Source organism: Homalodisca vitripennis, chromosome 2, assembly GCF_021130785.1.
Source record: "Homalodisca vitripennis isolate AUS2020 chromosome 2, UT_GWSS_2.1, whole genome shotgun sequence".
NCBI lineage: Eukaryota > Metazoa > Arthropoda > Insecta > Hemiptera > Cicadellidae > Homalodisca > Homalodisca vitripennis.
This window is the reverse complement of record NC_060208.1, coordinates 35456290-35478400: the sequence shown is the minus strand read 5'-3', so window position 1 is coordinate 35478400 and position 22111 is coordinate 35456290. Positions and strand designations below refer to the sequence as shown.

At 38.1% G+C, this 22111-nt stretch overlaps 1 protein-coding gene across 1 annotated transcript in view; it reads right to left on the bottom strand.

The window, feature by feature from the left end:
• LOC124353796 overlaps positions 1-6565 on the bottom strand; it is a 31626-nt gene extending 25061 nt beyond the window's left edge. The window contains exon 1 of the mRNA XM_046803794.1: positions 6461-6565. The gene's annotated coding sequence lies outside the window, so the exon portion shown is untranslated. The remainder of the gene's footprint in view (positions 1-6460) is intronic.
• Positions 6566-22111: the final 15546 nt, after the last annotated feature.

Genomic DNA, 22111 nt, shown 5'->3' with positions numbered 1-22111 from the left:
TCAACAACTTCAAAAAAAAAGGAGAGATCTCATGAGTGACGCTAAAAGTAATTTGAGCTGTATGGCTTGTAAAAGGACTAGAAGATCCCACATACAGCAGAATGTATAAAGTTTTTTTCATTAGTTACATTAGTTTTTTTTTCGAAGGATATAAAAGATGGGAAGCCAAAAATTTTAACACTTTTTTAACGTTTAGGATCAAATATTTTTCAGCTTTTCAGTACAAGAAAACTTGCACTTATGTAGGTAGTACTTAAAAAAAAATATTTTTCTGCATTAAACATAAAATAATACAATCTTCGGGAACACGGAATTTGTATACAATGGTACCAACAGATTGCAGGGTAAAATTTGAAATAGGCATCATACCTGAGGAAAAGGCCACGAACTATACTGAATTACAATGTAATGGCCACCTTTACTTCCCGTGCCCGGCGTGACAGCGGCGTGGGAAGCTATTCGTAAGGAATGTGTTTTGTAATTTGACATGTTTGATCTGTCACCTCACCTTGTGTTGTGACACATGTTCTGCCCTTGCCAGCTTGGCATCTTGACGCTGATCATGATCTAGGCAAATGTTGAGGGGGGGGGGAATTGTCACATCTCTGTTATCACAAAATTACAGAAATAAATCATGAAAAATATTAGGCCGAAAACTATATTTCATATTCAACACAAACCTTTCAAAACAATTTTAAGAGAAGGGTTTTATAGGTCTCAGTAATCATTATAGGTGTAAAGATTAAAATAGGATTATTTGCTTATGATAATCTTCACCTAGTGGAATTTAAGTTTTCTCACTCATACTTACTTACTTACTTACTTTACTGCCGGGGCGTAACAAATCTCAGTCGATTCTTTGCCTCGTCTATGAGCCTCTTCCACGCCACCCTGTCTTCCACCAGATCCACAGACCCTCCACACCGGGTCACATCTTCGACCACTTGATCGCACCATCTTATCTTTGGCCTACCCAAAGGGCGCCTTCCTGTCGGTACCGCCTGGTAGACCTCTTTTAACCTTGTGCCCTCCTGTCTCCGATGTACATGTCCTAGCCAGCTAATTCTCTTTGCCTTCACCAAAGCCACAATATCAGGATCTTGGTATACATTGCGTAATTCTCTATTTTTTCTTATTCGCCACACCCCTTCATCACATATTGGTCCAAATATTTTTCGGAGAACTTTATTCTCAAAAACAATCAACCGCCCCTCATTTTTCTTCGTTAATGTCCATGTTTCACTTCCATACATTAGGACTGGTTGAATGATTGTTTTATAAATTCTTATTTTGGAGCATTGTGACAACAATCTTGACGTAAAGAGTCTTGTACACGCCCCAAGACACCTATTTGCATTAGCTAATTTGCTTTGTATCTCTATATCCTCCACGTTTTTGCTGTTTATTGTTACACCCAAATATTTAAAACTTTCTACACAGTCAATCGAGTAGTTGTCAATGCTTAAGTTTGTTCTCACATTTCCAGCATGTCTTCCAAAATGAATAATTTTAGTTTTATCTTCATTTAGCTCTAAGCCTACTGTTTGACATTCTTTAATAAAACTTTTTGTTAGTGTGGAGAGGTCATCCAAACTTTCTGACAAGATCAGAAGTTTTGTTTTCTCACTCATGAAGAATTTTAATATTATGTCACCAATGGCGAATCTCTTTCATGATTTTCATGTATATCTCATACCCATTTGTCGGGGAGTGGGGAAGGGACAGCGCCTCTATATGAGTGGTTATGTCAAGGGGAGAGGGTGGAAATCTGTTCCACTTAGAGCCCTTCGGCTTGGTTTTGTTGCCAAGTACGGTTAGAAAAATAATAACATGCGGAAGTTTATTACACGAAAATGAAAATACAACCGTGATTAAAACTATTCTTACAGTACTTTTTCATGAATAGTCACAATTCAATAGATTGATTGATTATTTCGCCTATCACATAAATAACACAATTTCTCTGCAGCCCTGGCAAAATTGAAGGGATTTTCATTTTCCTCACTTTATAATAAGAGCGCCATAGCAAAGTCCTTAAACAGCGTCCCAAACGCTCTTGAGACAGTCGCGGTCATTTGAACATAACCTCATCTTTGCAACCATTTTCTAATGGTGGTTTTGGGATTGGGAAAGTCGTAAATTTTTTGAATAAATCATTTGTATTCTTCATATATTTTATAAAATAAGTGTTTGCATAAAATATTTAAACTATTTTTTTTTCAAACGAAATACTATTTTTTTAAGAATGAATAGTGTAGTAAATTGTATTAATTTATTAAAATAGTCGCGACACTTAGTAGTAGTATATGAGTCATATATTCCTCCCCCCCTCCCAGTCTTCATTGATGACACATCCCAGAACTGTCTTCATTTGCCGTTCACAAATGCCGTCAATATTTTTGACCTTAAGGTCAGTTCTTCGAACTCTGAAGTTGGAACCCAAAAAAGTAATTTTATAACTTTAGACGCCACAGAATCGTAACCTTGAAATCGAAATTTTATACCCAGAGGCAGTATAATAATATAATTTACAAGTGGATACTTCTTTCTATGAAAGTTCTAATATTAATTAACGGTTTGGTGGTGCCACAATTTGTAGCTAAGAATTGTGAAAAATTCAAACAGTCCTTATATTTTACATGTTTCATCTCCAGTACACAATAGTCCTAACCACAAACAGAGAGCACGTCTAAGTGAACTTAAATCACATCTACAAGAATTCAAATATGGCTTGTACGAACAGTTCTTTTCAGTTCCAAAAACAGTCCATAAATACAAGTAGATTAATTTCCCAAGAATAAAATTATCAAGTTATAACAAAGGGAAAGCAGTTGCGACTGCACAACTAATTTATCAAGGCTACAAGATTTTAACTATTCATACATTGTTTCAAGCTTCATGATTCAAAGTGCGGAGTAAAACTATATCCTTTTGACATAGTGGACATATTAGCCACCATGTGTATGTCAGCTTGGAAGGAAACACTCCATATAGAATAAACCACTCTACACCATGAACTGGGGAACACTGTCTGATAACATGGTGTCAGTCTTCTCTCGCTGAAAGATCCCAACAATAAATAATAACACTAAATATTTAATAAGTGAACGAAGTACAAGGAGGGGTACGTCCTTATTATCAATCCCAATTCATCGAACTACCTTTAGTAAGTCGTTTACAGTGTCTACATGTCGATTGTGGAATGCTTTACCTGTAAACATCAGAGCCATCGATAAGCGCGCTCGCTTCGGGGCGGAGGTTAGGGCCTTGATGCTGGGGGCTTAGGGGGTATAGCGGTTGGCGGTTTTGGATTGTGGTACTTGGGGCAATCGAATGCAAATTGAATGAATGCAAGTGTGTCTTGTAATAGTAGTGTAAATATGTATAAAGTTACATTAATTATTTATGCTTGTTTTTAAAGTCCATTTCATTTATAATTTTAAATAAATGGATTTATGTTTAGTTATAAATATATACATGGTAGTTTTAATGTTTTAAGAAGTTAAGTGGTAGACACGACTTACTCCTAACTTCGCCTCTAATAAAGACATTTTTTTATTTGTGAAACATGAACTGCAAATATTCAAGATCATGGCTTATTCCCGAAAACATTTTTTTTTACTCACTTAATATACATCAGTATGTAACTAGATTGTCCAGGCGTCATTAAATCACATTGCTATATTATCAGTGTCTTAATTTATAACACGTTTGAACAATGCATCACTTATTTTTGTCACAATATAACTCACAATCGTGCGTGGCCAAACAAGCGTATTACACAAACTGAAACTGATAAGTCTGTCTGTTGTAAAACACATATGATTAGAACTTTTCTTTTCGTGATGTCTCTCAAATGTTTACAATTTCACACCCTAGTACATTCCAATGTTCAAACTTAACATGTGTCTGTATGTGCGTCTGTTTGTTTCTGTACGATTGTAGGCCTAATTTCGATCGATATTCAAATGTATAGCAATTTAATTTGGTTTTCAATATAAAACTTATAATTTTCACAGGAATTTATATACACTGGAAATTATTGTAGGATAATAAGTACTTCTGCAGGGTTATAAATTTGGTGATAGCGATGGTGGAATATATATAGTAGACGCTTCAAATATAACATACCTTCCCCTAACACTTATGACAAATAAGATATAATATTTGGAGCTGGAGAATTTGACTTGAGACAATTGGAACCGAAATAGAGTCTTGACTCATACTAAGAACCAATAGAAACCATCGCATAAAATGATTAAGCTACATGCGATATAATTTTATGACCAGTAACCTATTGTTGGACAAGAACGATAAGCAGCAATTAATCGCTATGACTAAACAAGGGAATGCGACTGATTTCTATGGTAATACACACCGATTTAATGTCTTTCAAGCAAAAAGTTCATATTTTCTAATTAGCACTGAAAAAGTCGATACAGTCGGTTATTTCATTTCATACCAAACATATTGGTATGATTGGAGTTTTTACCAGGAATATAAACATATTGGCCAACATATGACATGTTTGGTTAATGTTTGTCAGTCCATAGACATATGTTTTTACGTCCATACCGCAACGAAACATTACCAACAAATTCAAATACGATATTTCGCAGTGAAGTATAAACATTGCCAGAAATAGGGCAAAACATTAATTTTGACAAAATAACAACCATAGTATTTTGAAAATAAACGAAAATTTTCAGTTTTTCGTTCACTATATACGGTACGTGTAAACTGCCAGTCGGAAAAATTACTTCTTTATTACTAGGCGAAAAATTACTTTCGCATATTTTCGGCTTGCTTTATTATATTTAATTAGATTATTGAACTAAATGTATAATTAAATATAATTTATCGTAAACGTATTTAGACGATTTTGTGCGATTTTCAGTGTTAATGCAGTAATGAGGGTAAAACAAACTTTTAAAATCCAAAAGCTTTAAGCTCATATTATATTCTTTGTGAAAATACATATATATAATTTTTATATTTTGGTTTAAACCTACGTATGATATGTCACATGCATTTAAAAACGTATAGAAATATTTTATTATTTGATACGAAACAGAATATATGAATCATGTGCCCATGTTAACAATTGATTGCAATCATATAATACTACTATAAACATAAACACGCACTATGTGTTTCTAAATTCACATAAAATACCTTAGAGACTAACTCAGAGGTTAATAAATATTCATGCAAATATTTAAGGGTACCTATGTTGTTATAATGAATATAATGGTAGGATACGTTAGAATCAATGAATACAAGCATTACTGAAATGGTTACTTGATCAATTTGCCGTCTGATATAAGATATATTTGATGTGAAATTAATTAAAATGTCTAAGAAACTAGGCTGAGTTTTCGTTGGTCCTAATATTTCGAGTTCTAGCATCCTATTCGTTGACTACCAGGTTTACGAAAACGTCACCAATTATAAACTCATATTGCACTAAGATCACTACCATTTATAAAGTACAGTGACGTAATCTTAGATAAAGATCCAGACACCGCAATCTATTTCAACACTGAAGATTGAATTCATTCTTAAAGGTTTCACGGATTTCATAGAAAATAATTTTCTACTTAAATAAGTAGAAAATTGTCAATGTACAAATGTATCATGAAAAGTTTACATTTTGTACAGGTAAACATAAATATTCGAAGCAAATGAGAGTGACAACGTTTCACCCCCAATGTTCCCCCAAGGTTAAAAAAATGGGGAAGAAAAACAATGGTTTCAGAAATTCACCAAGAATACCAGTATATGAAATACTCATACAATTTAACTTACTTAAGGTCTGAAGCAAAATAAGTGTCATTTTTTAAATGCTCAACTTAATGCTTGCAACGTAAGTATAAAGCGATAAAACAAGACGAATTTCTTAATAATTTTGCCTAGATATTCAACACCTAAAAAAGTGAAAGATGAAACAAATATTTAAAACTTCCACGTTTGATTCCATGGATATTTGACAAAATGATTCATTATTAAAGGATTGCATTTTGTCATTTGTAGATTATTCTTTCATCATTTTCATCGTTTGTATGCGTGACAATACACATTTTTATTTATTTGAAAATACACTTTGTAGGCAAAAAGAATTCTGAACCTACCCTCCGTATTACCACACATATCTGACATATAAAAGCAAAAAAAGATTATCCAATAATTAAAAATCATGAAGTTTATTTTATGTTGAAAAACAATCATCATCTGTCAAATACAATATTATATATGATAAAAACAGATAAGGAATTTTACAATTTATTTTGACACATTGATGACACTTCTTTGAATACCAAAACATTGCGAAAAGAGGTCGACGCGTAGAAGCTTGAAATGTTAAGGACATTTGTATGTGTCCTTCCGTTCAATATTCTATACGGTCATAATTTGCATAATATTTCAATGTTATGATAGAACATAAACTGAGTGACCATACCTGTAAGTGGAATCAGCGGGAAAAGGCACACATGCACTCAAGCACACACGACACGGTATATGAGCACAAGCACCAGTGACAAGGTTATGGCAAGGACGGTTAGCGGTCGTATGCGCATGCGCGAACCTCTCCTCGCCGATATCAGCTGATTACGGCGGCCCCAACAAACAGCTGTTATTCACTAACTCCAAGATTGTTTACTTGGTCTAATTTGAATGCGCTTATCTGGGTTTGTTGTCGTTGGTTAGTGATTATGACTAATTTGACTAAAGATTGTTAGTAATGTATGACTTTCTTGAGAACACGAATATATTTCAATATTTTCATGACTTTACGTGAATTGCACTACATTTAAGCACACCATACACTGTCCATGGAACCTGGTCCGACGAATCAGGCCATACCAGATTTGCTTAAGAGGACATCAAAGGTTCGCGAATTTCTATATACTATACGGTACGTAAGCGGTTTGCGCGTGAGGTGCGTTCGACCGTTACCACATTCTATAGGCCTCAGCCTTTGATTAGGTATCAATCTCTGAGAAGATATTTCATCCAATGCTAAAATCTGGTCCATTTATTGAAAGGTCTCTACGCTATATAGCGTCGAATGGCGGAAACATCTGTTATAATTCAATAAATCACAGAAAACTATTAAACACTTGTTACAGTAAACTCTGAAAATAATAATACAAAAATTATATTTAAATAATACAAGAGAGGTAATTACTATGAGATTACAACAAATTATGACAGATACGAACAAAAGATTTAGTATAGTAGCGTATATATGGTTTAAAAATAACAACTTCCCTTACCGAACAAGATTTTTACCACACAGCTCCCGTATGAATGCAAGGTGTATTCTCTGGAAAGTCAAAGCCTCAGTCCAACCCTGTCTCATCCGACCAAGTTGAAGGAACCGTAGAAGCAAATAAAGGATCACTCGATATTTTAAGTAAAAATTCACCAAATTTAGATGAAACCCTTCAGCTATAATAATTGTTCCCACCAGTTGCTCCATCTAGTCCCCAATATCTTACAAATGACAGAGACCAGACTGCTAGATGACCTACTCTGTTTTCTATAATGCTAGATGGATCACGAACAGACACCAGTTTTGAATATATATCAATAAAGTTGCAAGCTTATGATCATCTGATTTAATGAAACATAATGCTTATATGCATAAAACATACGTACAATCAAGGATGTTGGTAATAATCTGTTTATTATTAGTGGTGAAACCATGCAATAAATTTTGAATTAGAATAATACAAATTACTTTCCGTAACTTTAACATTTATTTTAATAACATTTATGTTGAATTTAATAATTGTGGTTTGATTTATACTAATTTAATTTTTAATTTAATACTAATTTAAAAAGCGTTACAATAATGCTTAATACAAATGTTCAACTATGCAGACCGATTGATAAGGTATACCCTGAATATCAATGTTGGAAGTGACTATTTCAGATCTGGTGGGTGTTTCACTCCCTGTTACACTGCTATTTATTGAGGCGTAAAGATGTCCATCAGTTGTCTACATTTAGATAAGCAATCTGGTGCCACTGGTCAAGGTTTATTATATTTATAGAGAATAGGATAAATTTGGGAAACATCTTAATCACAAGATAACCTACAAATACGGGATACGCCAAATATAAACAAGAAGACCGAATTGACGTTATTATAGGACGTTCCCGCTAATTGCGTTATTGTTATGATTGTAAAATGTTTTACTTTAAAAAGGCATGATAGCCTATTTGTCGTATTTTAAGGTTTACTATTTAAAGGTAAATCTTTTTTATCTTGTGTTTCAAATGTATCACGATACTTTTTTTCAGTCAGTATTTTTATACTTTAAATATTCTTGTAGATGTAAGAAATTTTTAACTTATTTTAATGTCCGTACTAAGCTCTGATTATAACTTATTATAAGTTCACTGTGCTTGTTGCAGAACGGTTGGGGTTTTTATATTTTTTATTTAGATTCACGAACATTTCATATTATGATGGAATTCTCCCCCCATCAACAGATGGGCTACCTTTGTGGAGAAACTATTCTATGCCTAAGAAAGTTTGTAATTTTTAAAATTATATTTCTGAAATCTATTGTTTTTAAATGGAATTATATTTACCAAGCGATTATACATACTAACATAGTTCTATGGTTTTATAAATCTTCAATAAGTATACTAAATACACTTTGTATATGTTACTAGATAATACAAAGCAGTATTTAAAGTTTTTTTTATTCCACAGTATAACTGCTTATTCTATTTTTTGGCTTTTGTCGGGAGGAAATCAATCTAATAGAATGCTATATCTGTAAAAAGTTATTTTATTTGTTTTTTGAAAATTCATTGTGCTGTATGAGAATAAGTGTCATATACTATAGCATTATGTATACATGATATAGTTCTGGATGACTATCATGTATCAACAAAGAATATATGTACCAGTAATTTAGCCAATGAGTTGATACTCAAACTACTTTGAACTTGAATTTGTATTGCAATTTATGGAAAATGGTATGTGCTATGACTGTATTGCTTATTTGTTTTACTAGGATTGGTTTAAGTAAGGCCTCATTGCTGTTTTTTACTTATGAGTTTTATAGAGTTATACTGGTCGTATTGGTTCTTTGAGGATTCTTAAGGTGTATATGGAAGAATGGGAAATATGTGCATAATGTGTGTGTACATGTATCCGTAAAATTATTATCAGTTACCAATACGCAACTTATAAAAAGTTCTATTATTGCAACCTAAATTCCTCTGTCTCTTTGTCATGTTCAAAGATTTCCTAAAGAATTCTTGGAACCACAAGGTCCCGGTTCTAATAATATAACGTTGTTATTTTCCCCATGAAAATAATGTTAATCCTCAAACACCTTTCTGTCTTATATTTGGTCCAAAATAATTTGCGTGTACTTTATTTAAAGGTGTATTTAACCATCGCTCAAATGTTTTTGAGTTTAGCTTGTAAACTATACAATATTTGAACATTTAAACGATGAAGTAAAAAGGATTGCGTCTATCTTTCAATAACAGTGTCGAAAATTTAAAATAGGTTTTAATGCCTATTAACTAGTATACATTTAAAATATAAAATCTCCCATAGTTATATATTAATCACTAGAGTCTATTATGGAGATTTTATATATCCAAATTTCTGCACAATATCCTGTCTCACTGCATGGTCTCAAAGAGTGATTGACCTAGAACCTTGTCATGGGCAGTGAAGAATCCTCCATCATTTTTAGACAAGTGATGGCTATTGGAACAGAACCATATATTTACTATTTATTCCGTAGTTGCTCCATTTCATGTTCTAATGGTCTTCAACAGTAGCCTCACCCGCTCTGACAAGGCCAGCTGGACGCTAGTTGTTTAGACGTAAAAGTAAGCAATGGTTTATTGGAGTCATTGAAATGCCTGGACTCTACTCTGTACCGATTTCGAATGCACCCCACATTATATGACCTTACACAGCACAATTTTGACCATCATTCACGAAGGCATCAATTCGTGAAGGCATTCAGGACCATTGGAAGTACATCATCTTTTCAGTCTACCTTGTCTGATAATTTTAAGGCAGATCACTACGGTCTCTAATTGAAACTTTGTCTGGACTTTTTACAGTGAACATATATGAACAGTGAAGTTAAAGTTTCTTAACATCAGTGAAATTTAATAGTATTGATTATTTAACTCGAAATACTGCAAAACAATAATACAATAAAAGTCATGATTTTTAAAAGAAGTTTACTTTCATATTTCGTTATAACAAATTATATATATATATATATATATATATATATATATATATATATATTCAGTGGTTACTGCTTTGGGTATACTTTATCATAATACAGATTGCACCCAAAAAATGAACAACATTCCAAATGTTTTGCTGTCAATGAGAATTAGAGATTTGTATATTTATTTAAACATTCTATATCTGTCTTTTTGTTGTGATAAACTAATGTAGAAGAGTCCCTTCAAAATGCTCTTTGCTTGAAAACATTTCTCCGATCAAAAACATGAGATGCAGAGAGAGATTTACATCTTTTACAAAACGCTCTTTTATATTTATATTTATACAGTATATATAGAAATTATTTATATATTAATGGTTTCAAGAAACACTGAATCGAAAAGGGACTTGCTCCGCCGGGACATGTACATATAAACAATTTTTTTTATATACTATCAAGTGCTATGCTGGCATACAGTAATTCATTACAAATAGGGCACATACTGTATTAGTTGTGCGCAGATTCTGAGGAATTGATCTTTTCGTGATAGTAGAATCCAATATTAGCTTTTATTTATATTTATTCTTCTTTAACTCATACACCTAACTTCATACACATCTTCATTAATATTATACACGCACAAAGTTCCTTTCGTCTTTTTAGTCTTCGTAGCACTCAGCCAATTATATTTAACCACGGTCATTAATTACCTCGTCTTGGGCGACTTCCAAATCTCATGCCTCATTGTTTTGTATAAGGAACCACTGTGACTGTTTCAGTCTTACCTGCGAGACCTACAATATATCGACTAAGTGGGTTCTTGAGGTCCATGGGTTGACATTTAATCGATGTTACGGCTACGTCATTGTAAAACTGTGAAGGCAGAAAGAACTTGTGAGGAACATATATACAACATTAGTAATTCCTTCGAGTCTGATCCACATAATAATTATATATATTTTATATATGCAGAAGCAAATTTGCCTGCAATACAGTCAGGGGTGCAGAAGGCGATTTGTCTGCAGTGCAGAATGTAATTTGCTTGCAATACAGCAAAAGGTGATTTGTGTGAAATGCAGTCAAGGGTGCAGAAGGTAATTTGCCTGCAATGTAGTCAACGGTGCATGAGGTGATTTGTCTGCAATACGGTCAAGGGTGCTGAAGGCGATTTGCCTGCAATGCAGCCAAGGGTGCAGAAGGTGATTTGTCTGCAATGCAGCCAAGGGTGCAGAAGGTGATTTGTCTGCAATGCAGCCAAGGGTGCAGAAGGTTATTTGTCTGCAATGCAGCCAAGGGTGCAGAAGGTGATTTGTCTGCAATGCAGCCAAGGGTGCAGAAGGTGATTTGTCTGCAATGCAGCCAAGGATGCAGAAGGTGATTTGCCTGCAATGTATTCAACGGTGCATGAGGTGATTTGTCTGCAATACGGTCAAGGGTGCTGAAGGCGATTTGCCTGCAATGCAGCCAAGGGTGCAGAAGGTGATTTGTCTGCAATGCAGCCAAGGGTGCAGAAGGTGAATTGTCTGCAATGCAGCCAAGGGTGCAGAAGGTGATTTGTCTGCAATGCAGAGAAGCGTCCAGAAAGAGATTTCCCTTGGAGTCTATTCTCGGAATCAAAAACTACAGATACCAGAGTTTGAACTTTACCACAAACGTAGAGCTACGGTAACGAAAATTACTAATACATTTTAGCTTATTTATTTATGAGTTTAGTGCAAATCATTTAATTTAATAACTTCCAGTTTCTATAACAACAAAAAAGATACCATTGTTGGCGCTTTTCAATCATAATGCAACTTTAAAACTTGATAACTCAATAACCGATAAACATGAAATTTCTATAAGGTTGGTACTATTTTTGAGAATGTAATTTTAGAGTTATATGAGTACATGAAACAAGTATTTATTAAATTACTACCTTAACTTTTACTATTCTTAACCAGAAGGTCCCCAAAAGTCGGCATTGGTCTCATTATGAAGCTTTTAAAATCATTATTTTGAATATATAATTGTATAAACCACCATTTAAAACATTTCATTTTTAAACTTTATTTAATTGAAAAAAAAACTCTTTTGTTTTAACTTGTCCGGTACACACACGTTTGTACGCGCAAACTGTCAGACTGTCCAGGTTACTAAGTCTGACGAGCATCAACCAACAACTATCTTCCTCCAAATTCCTTAAATTTCCTTAAAAGACTTTGGAAATTTACATGCTGGCCTCGCAGGCCATCCGGATCACTGTCATTGTTGTACCTGTGGTATTCCTTCTTAGAAACCTCGTAAGTGTACTGATACAATATAATAATAATCATAAATATTTGATTGAACTTTTAATATTAAATATGGTGTAATCTTTAACAGTATTAAATGGTGTAATCAATGATTTAAAACAATTATTCCAATTTTTAGCGGTCTTTTTAGTAATTACAAATAAAATAAATAAGATAGTGTATTATGCCCGTAGTTTAAAATCTCTCCCGATATCATCCTATTACCTTGGTTCAGTCTCGGGTATATATCAATTTCTATAAACATTATCTGTATCGCATATCTGTGGAAACAGGCCCATTCACCTCAATGCTGCTTTGACATCAAACATTTCTCTTCCTCTACTGCATTGCTTTGTGATTCCATTTACGATGGTCACGTGCTCGCTTCGCTCGTTTGTTTCCTCAAATCGGAGTCACGGAGCGAATGACTCGTTGAATCCTGTTATTGCCTGATCCCTTCGTTTTCATTCTGTCTCCTACTGTAAAGATGTTCCACGATGTCAAAGGAAACTAATTTCGAGTACCTTACGTACACAATTGTGTTCATTAAAGTGAATTTTATAACAATAATTAATTAAATAATATCCAGAATAAACTAAATGGTTTTAAATCGTCACAACCGTAATGTTTCGAAAAAGTTAGATAGTACTACAGTTATCGCTATTAAAATGACACTACAACAGTTGATATTTACACATTTAAACTGATAGTTCTGTGGCAGTGCAAACGTCTTGACTCAATCAGCTGTGAACTTCTATCAATGTATGCTCTATTTACAGCAAAGTTTCTTTAAATTAATTTTCAGAGTATTTATAAGCGGTATTTCGAAACAAAAGTTATCCATATTTTATTCTTATTCGAACAATGTATTGATTTCGTCTGAATATGTCCACTACGTGATTGCGAACACAACATCCAAACATCTTCACAATAATTCTTATTTTTTATGAATACGTACGTTTTATCCTTAAAGCATGGATGTCAACTGTGACAAAACAACCTATTGCCCTGAACATTAAGTTAACAAACCATTGTCGGTTCAACTAGGGGTACCGTGTCTTTTCTCCATCAGATGTTGTCGCGCTGCTTCTTTTGATTTATGCCGACAACAGTCGTGTCGGTTTCTAACCAGCACGCAATGTCGCCATTTTGTGAAGTGGACATCAAGTCACACTTGAAACTTCGCAAAGCTTGTCAGTCATATCCATCACAGTAGCGTTTGGGTGCTAAATCTGCTTGTTCTGTAATCGACCAACAAACAATTGCTAACTTTGAAATGAAATGAAATGAAAATATCTTTATTCTTTCTAAAACATTAAACTTCATGCATCATATAAAGTGGTAGGAATATACTCGATCGTCCTGCACAGTTTTGATGGCCGACAGTCAAACAAAACACACTATTATTAATCATTATTCGTGACACTGAGAATTGGTGTTTGGCCTCTGTAGTGCTATCACTTGATTTACTTACAAACCACTGAAGACAATCTTAAACCTTATCTATTACTTTAGCATTAAGTAACCAAAACATAATTACCAACAAAATTATTATAGGCACGTCTCATATAATACTCGTACTTTCGTAGTTTATTTGTTTTATCGTAACCTATGAAACCTAAAATTCCCTATATCCTATGAACAAATGTTTTACACACCTGCATAATATAGCTACAATCAGAAATATTTTATTCAATTATATCTGTTAATTGATTAGTTTCCTCAGAGTTAATCAGCAATTTTTCAAGTGAGCTTTAAATGTGTTATTAGATTTACACTTTTTTATATCAATTGATGACTTTTATGATTAATGCATTTTTTGAAGAACGCTTGGCAAAATAGGCAACACATTGTTTTACAGCTGCTTGATGCAGTATGGAAAATTGTAAAATGTGACATAATTCCTGTAGTTTGAACTGGAATAGCAGCACGGTCCTCAGTATAACAGTATATTGTAATTTAAAATTACCACTACGGCTGATAAAGACATCTGTCTGTTCTTACACTTAGCAGTAAGGAAGCTTCATTAATACAAGAAACAAGACTGATTATCAGGAGAGAAGGTAAAAAGGCCGGTTATTATGCTTCAATAGTTGTAAATTAATTAATTCAAGATTTACACTTTTTTATATCAATAGATGACATATTAAAACCCTTTGGGCCTAAACAAACAAACGATTTAAAAAAGTGTGTTTACCTTTTAATCGTATAAGGCCTTTTTTCGCGTTCCGCGCCATGTATGTATGATTATATGAATGTTATGTTCCATTGTTTCCACTTCTTTTGAAAAATTTTTAATACTTTATTAATAAATAAATTTTGAAGTAGTAAAATATTCAGCTTTTGATAAAGGGGAAAGGTTGATTTTCTCTTGTTATTATATAAAACTATACTCTCTATCTATATTTTATCGATTTTAATTGCTGAATCAAACACATAATAACATCACTTACACAAAATCCTCCATAGATTTAGATTATTTGCAACGAGACCTTTCGGTAAATGCTGACGATGATAATTACTGCACATTTCCCAGACACTCCGGAGAAGTTTTTCTTGTTTTACGCTTTCTTAAATTGATGATACAGATATGCTATTTAATGTTCACAATGTTTGGTGGTACGTGATCAAGCTCTCGTACGTGATCTTCGTACGTGATCAAATAAAAGTCCAATTCTTAATATGTTTGCTACATTTTATTTACCTGATTGTTAATATGTACATTTTTAAGATTGAATGGGTCCGACAAACTCAATTTAATATAGGTTAAAATAGGTATTCCGTTATCAAATTTACAAATTCTGGACTTTTACTCTCGTATTGATAGTGTTACAAAATTCCTGCGTCTCGCAATTAAATATTACGATTGGCTACATTACGAAAAGAACATAAATACTTAAAACAAACTTATGTGCTGTACATTTTCAGATACTCAAATTGTTACCCACAGGACAAAAATAAAGTCAACTCAAGCGTGGTCGTTTCGCTATTATATGGAAGTTGATAGGTGCTATGGACATTATTCAGAGGGTTTGTAATCAATATATTATACAGTATAATAATAAAATATAATATTTGGTTTACTGTAAAATAATATTGAAGTGATGATGTGACTGAAGTCAATTCACTAAATTATTGATATAAATATATATTAACATCAAGGGAGAATTTTGTAATGTAATGGAATAACACTAATGGATGTTAGAAGAATATTACAGTATTCAATAATTGAACAAATAGTACGTTATGTGTATTATTTTAAACTAAAATAAAATATAAAACAATAGAAAGCAGCAAAATAAAACTAAGCTTCTAATGTAATTACTATTAACTTATATGGTTAATTAAATTTGTGAATGGTCTTTCTCTAGGTTGCATTTGTGTGAGCACTTCTGGTTTAAATTAATTATATTTCCGACGAAGCATTTGAGTTTGCTTATTTGTCTAATTTATGGACGCCTATGTACAACTGCAGCAAGGTTACATGTGAATTAAATAATTATGTAACAGAAAAAGAAGTTTATATTTCGAGATTATGTAGAATATTTGTGTTTCGACACAGAAATAAAATATAATGGTGAAATATATAGATTGATTTAATATTTTAGATCGCTTGGTTTCCTAGATTTTTAATTTGAACATTCATTCAATTTTAAGTGAGTTTTAAAGGACTCGTTTAGGTTGAAGCAATTTTCTAAATAATATTGATTATGTCAAATCTTATGTGAGATAGTTATTCTTACTCTTAAAATATTAATAGTTTTGTCAATAGTCTTTGGGGCACAGTTTATATGTAGGCTATATAAACATGCGTTGGACTGAGAAGACTACTACAGTAAAAAATACTGCGTCTATACCCACGCTTTATTCTACAACTGGCATTAGAGGGAGAACTCCAGCTGTGACTTTGCAACATCACTTCGTAAAGAAAAGCAAAGTGGATTTAACACAATACTCCTTGTGGACACATGCAGCAAGAATTAGAACTTGACCCAATTGTAAACTTGACTCCAATCGCTGCACAGCATTTGGCTTCCATGGAAACAACTTTTTTCCAATTTTTTACACGTTTTGCCAGTACTATGACTGCCTACTACTACTAACTACTACTACTACTACCACTACACTACTACTACTACCACTACAATACTAACTACTACTGCTACTACTACTACTACTACTACTACTACTACTACTACTACTACTTGTCCCAGGGGCTGGTTACTCGTAACCAGACGGCCTTGGCGACCCCGGGTTCCCCGAACAAGTGGTTAGTATAGACTGGTTGGCATTATGCGTCCCAGGATAAAGCTGTGCAGACTATCAGCGCAGCCCATGTACTGACTGCGCTGTGGGTGCTACAGACAGGGAGACGCGTCCCTGGTCAGTAGAGTTAGTACATTTCCATCTTAAAGCGGATATGCACTGATTGATACTAGCTTGAAGTGGTTTACCCGCAAAACGTCCATGATTACCCCGCATGGGTGAAACAGGGATCTAGGTGGACGTGGTGTGCTGGTGACTGAGGAGAAGGTCTGCCTGCGGGATTCTGGATCCAACACTTCACTTTGCCATCACTAAACCCTGGATGTACTGCGGTTGAGACTTGGCCCATCTTAACCAGGGGGCCCCCCGTTTGGCTCAGTCAGCGGTGGAGGTGTTGGGCAAGGGGCTTTCAATTCTGATAACCTACTGAACTCTCTAAGGCCGCTATACTTGGTCAGTGTTGCGGCTAAAGAGGGCAAGGGACGGAAGGATGGATTGGAGGTTCCTATGGAGTCGTAGGGGAGCGGGAGGCGGAACGCTGGCCTGCTGGGTAGGACCCACTGGCCGGTCGCTGGCTTATGCCCCGGCTGTGGTTCGGGAACGAGCCTCTGCACCTGAATGGGGATAAATGCCTCAATAAACATAATGTATGGTAAATCTGGACCATCTTCGACAAAGGAAAGGAAGGAAGGACAAGGAACGCCGGTTCTGGCGGGTCCTGTGCCTTTTGGGAAGAGCTCGAAAACCATTCGTTCTCCACCTCAAGGTGCTTTTTTGGGAGCTCAACCGGCTAGGTCATCAAGAAGACACGCTCATGGAGATTGCTGAAAGCACGTTCAATAAGGACGGTACACCTCTCAATGAGAACCTACATGGGAAAGATAACAGGGAGAGCACGAATGTGACGGAGCAGAGTCTTGCGAGAGCAGTCTCCATTATAGAAGTTCTTAGGCAATTGGCTGACACGGCGTACACTGAAGAGGAACAGGGTCTCAAATCCATTGAGGAAGCCCTGAAAGAGTTTGAAGCCGTTATGAAGACGAACCATCGAGTCCCCACTGTAATCAAGAGTGGCGTGGCGAGGATCAGGGAGTTTTTTTACGAAATCCACACGAGCCGGAAGCAGCGTAGTGAGGCAGTCATCTCGGAACGAGAATTGGTCGGCGCCACTACCTCTCCTGTCGAGATGAGGAGTGGTAAGAGGAAGAGGGCAATGCCAGGTGAAGTTGCTAGACTGGAGGTCAACTTGCCCCCTCTAACTATAAGTGACCCGGTGGGGAGTGGCACGCTGACTAGGGCTAGTCCTGAGCCGGTCACCCCACAGCTGAAAAAGGGCCCCTCTAACGCTGAACAGGTCCACTCAAAGGAGCAACTCTGGCAAGAAGATCGTCAGAATAGGAAGAAAAGGCTTAGAAAAGAAAAGCAAGCTGCGAAGACCGTAAAGAAGAAGTTCGAGGCTCTGCAGAAACAGGCAGCTCCTGCCGCCTCCTCTGCAACGGCAAAGCCGAGGAAAGAAGACAGGAAGAAGACGCGTCCGGATGCAGTCCTCATTCGACCAACCACTGGGAAGTCGTATGCGGACCTGTTAAAGGACATCAATTCAAAGATCAAGCCGGAGGACTCGGGGCGGAAGTCAGGGCTATTCGTCCGACCCGCACCGGCGGTCTTCTGGTGGAGCTCGGGTCGAAGACCACAGACAAATACGGGTTCAGCTCGGCTTTGAAGACGGCCATTGGCGAGAGCGGCACCGTCAGTGTTTTAGAGCCTAGAGCCTTGATAGAGATCCGAGACCTGGACAGTCTCTCTCCGGCGGAGGAGGTTCAGGAGGCTGTTGAAAGGGAGCTCGGTGCTAGCGCAGGGGTGGTCAAGGTGTTCCTGACACAACCAAACAGAAGGGAGCAGAAACTTGCAGTTGTCTCTCTGTCTGAGCGGGGAGTTAATCAGCTGCTGAGGACTGCAAAAATCAAAGTTGGGTGGGTCAATTGCAGGATTCGTCGAAGGGTGGAAGTGACCAGATGCTTCATATGTTTCGGCTACGGCCATCTGCAGACGGACTGCAAGGGACCCGACAGGAAGGCATTGAACCTTTGCCTGAAGTGCGGGGAGAGCGGACACAAGCGCGATACCTGTGCTGCTATGGCAAATTGCTTTCTGTGTGCTAACGAAGATCATGGCACCGTTTACACCAAGCACACTCCTGGCTCGAGAATCTGTCTCACGTTTAAGAGAGCTCTTGAGGCTTCTAGAACAAAAAAGTGATGCGTGTCCTTCAAGGCAATCTCCATCGTAGTCGAGTAGCTAACGATCTTCTTTCCCAGCTTATTCTGGAAAAACAGATCGATCTGCTCATCTTAAGCGAGTACTATCGTGACCGGGATGGACCCAACTGGTTTCCGGACTATCTAGGAACCACTGCCATCTGGGTCCCGAATACCAACGTGTTGGTTAAAGGTCACGGTAGGAGTAGAGGAATTGTATGGGTGAATGCCAGCGACACAATTTTTGTGAGCTGCTATTTCTCACCTAATGTTAACATAGCGGATTTCCAGAATCAACTGGATGACCTAGAGGACATTATCTTGACCCTAGGTAACAGTAGAATAATCTTAGCTGGAGACTTCAACGCCAAGTCTGTAGAGTGGGGCATGCCTGCGACGGATGTGAGGGGTTTCCGGATTTTGGAGATGGTAGCCCGGACCGGTCTAGTGGCCTCTAATGTGGGGAGTGCACCCACTTTCAGAAGACCAGGTTACGGACAGACCATCCCCGATGTCACTTTTTCGTCGGAGGGACTCGCAGGAAGAATCACGGACTGGAGGGTGATCAAGGATTATACCGGTTCCGATCACCAGTACATCACCTTCAGTCTCATCGGAAGCAGACTGAGCCGAATCGTACCAACTCGGGCTTCAGGCTGGAATGCTTCTAGGCTCAGTGCTGAATCCTTGTCCTTGGCGATTGACGAGGGCAAGGAGACAGTTCTCTCTTTAGCGGGTAGTACCACAGACATTGTTGACGCCACTATGAGTCTCATTGGGCGCGGTTGTGACGCCGCAATGCCGCGGAAAAGATCCTTGGGGAGAAACAGACGCTCGGCTTACTGGTGGACGGAGGATATCGCCAATCTACGAAGAGTTTGTTTGAGGCTTAGACGGAAGGTCACCCGGGGAAGAAGGAGGGGGGGGTCTGGTTCCCGAAGCTCTAATGCAAGAGTACAGGGATGCCCGTAGAGGTCTCAGGCAGGCGATCACAGTGAGCAAGGCCTCCAGGTGGAAGGAACTCAAGGACGATCTAAACGCCGATCCTTGGGGATTAGGCTACCAAATCGTCATGCGACGGCTAGGTGCCCAATCTACTAGCCCTAACATGAGCGCAGCCCAACTGGAGGTAATAGTTGATGCTCTGTTTCCGTCTCACCAGATTAGACCGGAGGAGCATATCGCAGTTCGTCCCGAGGAGGTACCTCCGTTCAGTGAACCAGAGCTGAAAAGCGCCATCGCTTCGATGCGCTGTAGGAAGGCTCCCGGGCCCGATGGAATCCCAGCGGAAGTGCTTAGAGTAGTGGCTAGTGGTTCACCGCAGCTGCTGCTTAATATGTATAACCGCTGCCTGCTGGAAGGCGTGTTCCCTCCTCGTTGGAAGATCCAGCGCCTAGTGTTGGTCAGCAAGGGAAAAGGAGACCCCACAAGCCCGTCCGCATACAGACCCCTCTGTATGCTGGACACAGCGGGGAAACTCCTCGAGCGTTTGATCAAACCTAGGCTGATCCAGGCTGTTGAAGCGGCGAGAGGACTTTCTGACCGCCAGTTCGGTTTCCGCGCGGGTTGTTCTACGATTGGTGCTGTCGGCGAGGTTGTCAGAGCGTTCGAGTCAGTACAGCAGGGAGACCATAGGTACCGCAAACTGGTAATGCTCGTAACACTGGACGTAAGGAACGCCTTTAACTCGGCCAGTTGGGCTGACATGCTCGGTGCCCTACAGTCCACGTTTTTGATTCCACCGTATCTCTTGAGGCTGCTAAATAACTACCTTAGGGATCGGAAACTGGTCTTTGGAACGTTGGACGGACCTCGTAGTAGGGAAGTGACGGCAGGTCCTGCTCAAGGCTCGATTCTTGGCCCAGACCTGTGGAACATCATGTACGACGGGGTTCTTCGTATGGAGATGCCGCACGACACCTTCCTCGTTGGTTATGCAGATGACATTGCCGTAGTCATTACCGCGAGAGAGTTGGATGAGGCCCAGAGATTGCTAAGTCTAGCTCTGAGGCGAATACTCTGTTGGATGGGTGAGCATGGACTGTCTTTGGCCACCGAGAAGACAGAGATCGTGCTTCTCACCAGGAGGAGGATAGATCCCGCCGTGCAGCTAAACGTCAACACGGAGCTCATCGATACCAAATGCTGCGTCAAGTATCTAGGAGTGAGAATGGATTCCCGTATGACATTCTGGGACCACATCGCCTGTGCGGCCGAGAAAGCTGAAAAGATTGTGGCCAATCTGAGTAGGCTCATGACCAACGTCGGTGGACCCGCAGAGACTAAGCGCCGAGTCCTCATGTCCGTGACGAACTCGGTTATCCTCTACGGTTGCGAGATATGGGCGGATGCCTTGCGGCAGAAGCGTTACAGGAAGAAGGTCGTGGCGGTGCAGAGGAGAGGAGCTCTCCGGATTTCATCTGCCTATCGTACCGTTTCGGAGCCGGCCGTCCTTGCTTCCTATCGATCTTCTTGCTCTTGAGCGGAAGCGTGTATACGATGGGAATGGCACTGTCAGCCGTGCTACTGCCCGTTCGCACACAATGGATGACTGGCAAACTCGATGGGAGACGGAGAGTCGAGGACGTTGGTCTTTTAGGCTCATAGGTGATCTGAGGGGATGGACCGAAAGAGAGCATGGAAAGGTAGACTTCTACCTTACCCAGCTTCTCACTGGGCACGGTTGTTTCGGCTTCTACCTTAACAGAATGGGGAAGATCCCGAGGCCGGAATGCCAGTACGGGGATTCGGATGCGGACGATGTCTTGCACATCTTCTTCAAATGTAGGTGGGAAACGGAGAGAAGGGAGCTGGAGGCAGCTATCGGGCATGTTTCACCGGAGACTCTTATAGAAGAGATGTTGTCCAGTCCCGAATCGTGGATCGCTGTCGCTGCGTTCTGCAAGAGGGTGCTAAGGCAAAAAAGAAGAGAGCAGCTATAAAGCACCAGAATAGCTCATGCCGGTGGATTTTAGAATGAAGTAATGCCCATTGGGCGAACGATGGCACCCTCTTGAAGTTGTTGCAGAGATGCGTTCCCGAGAGGGTTTCCAATGCCTGGACCGGTAGGTTTTTAGTGGATGAGTGA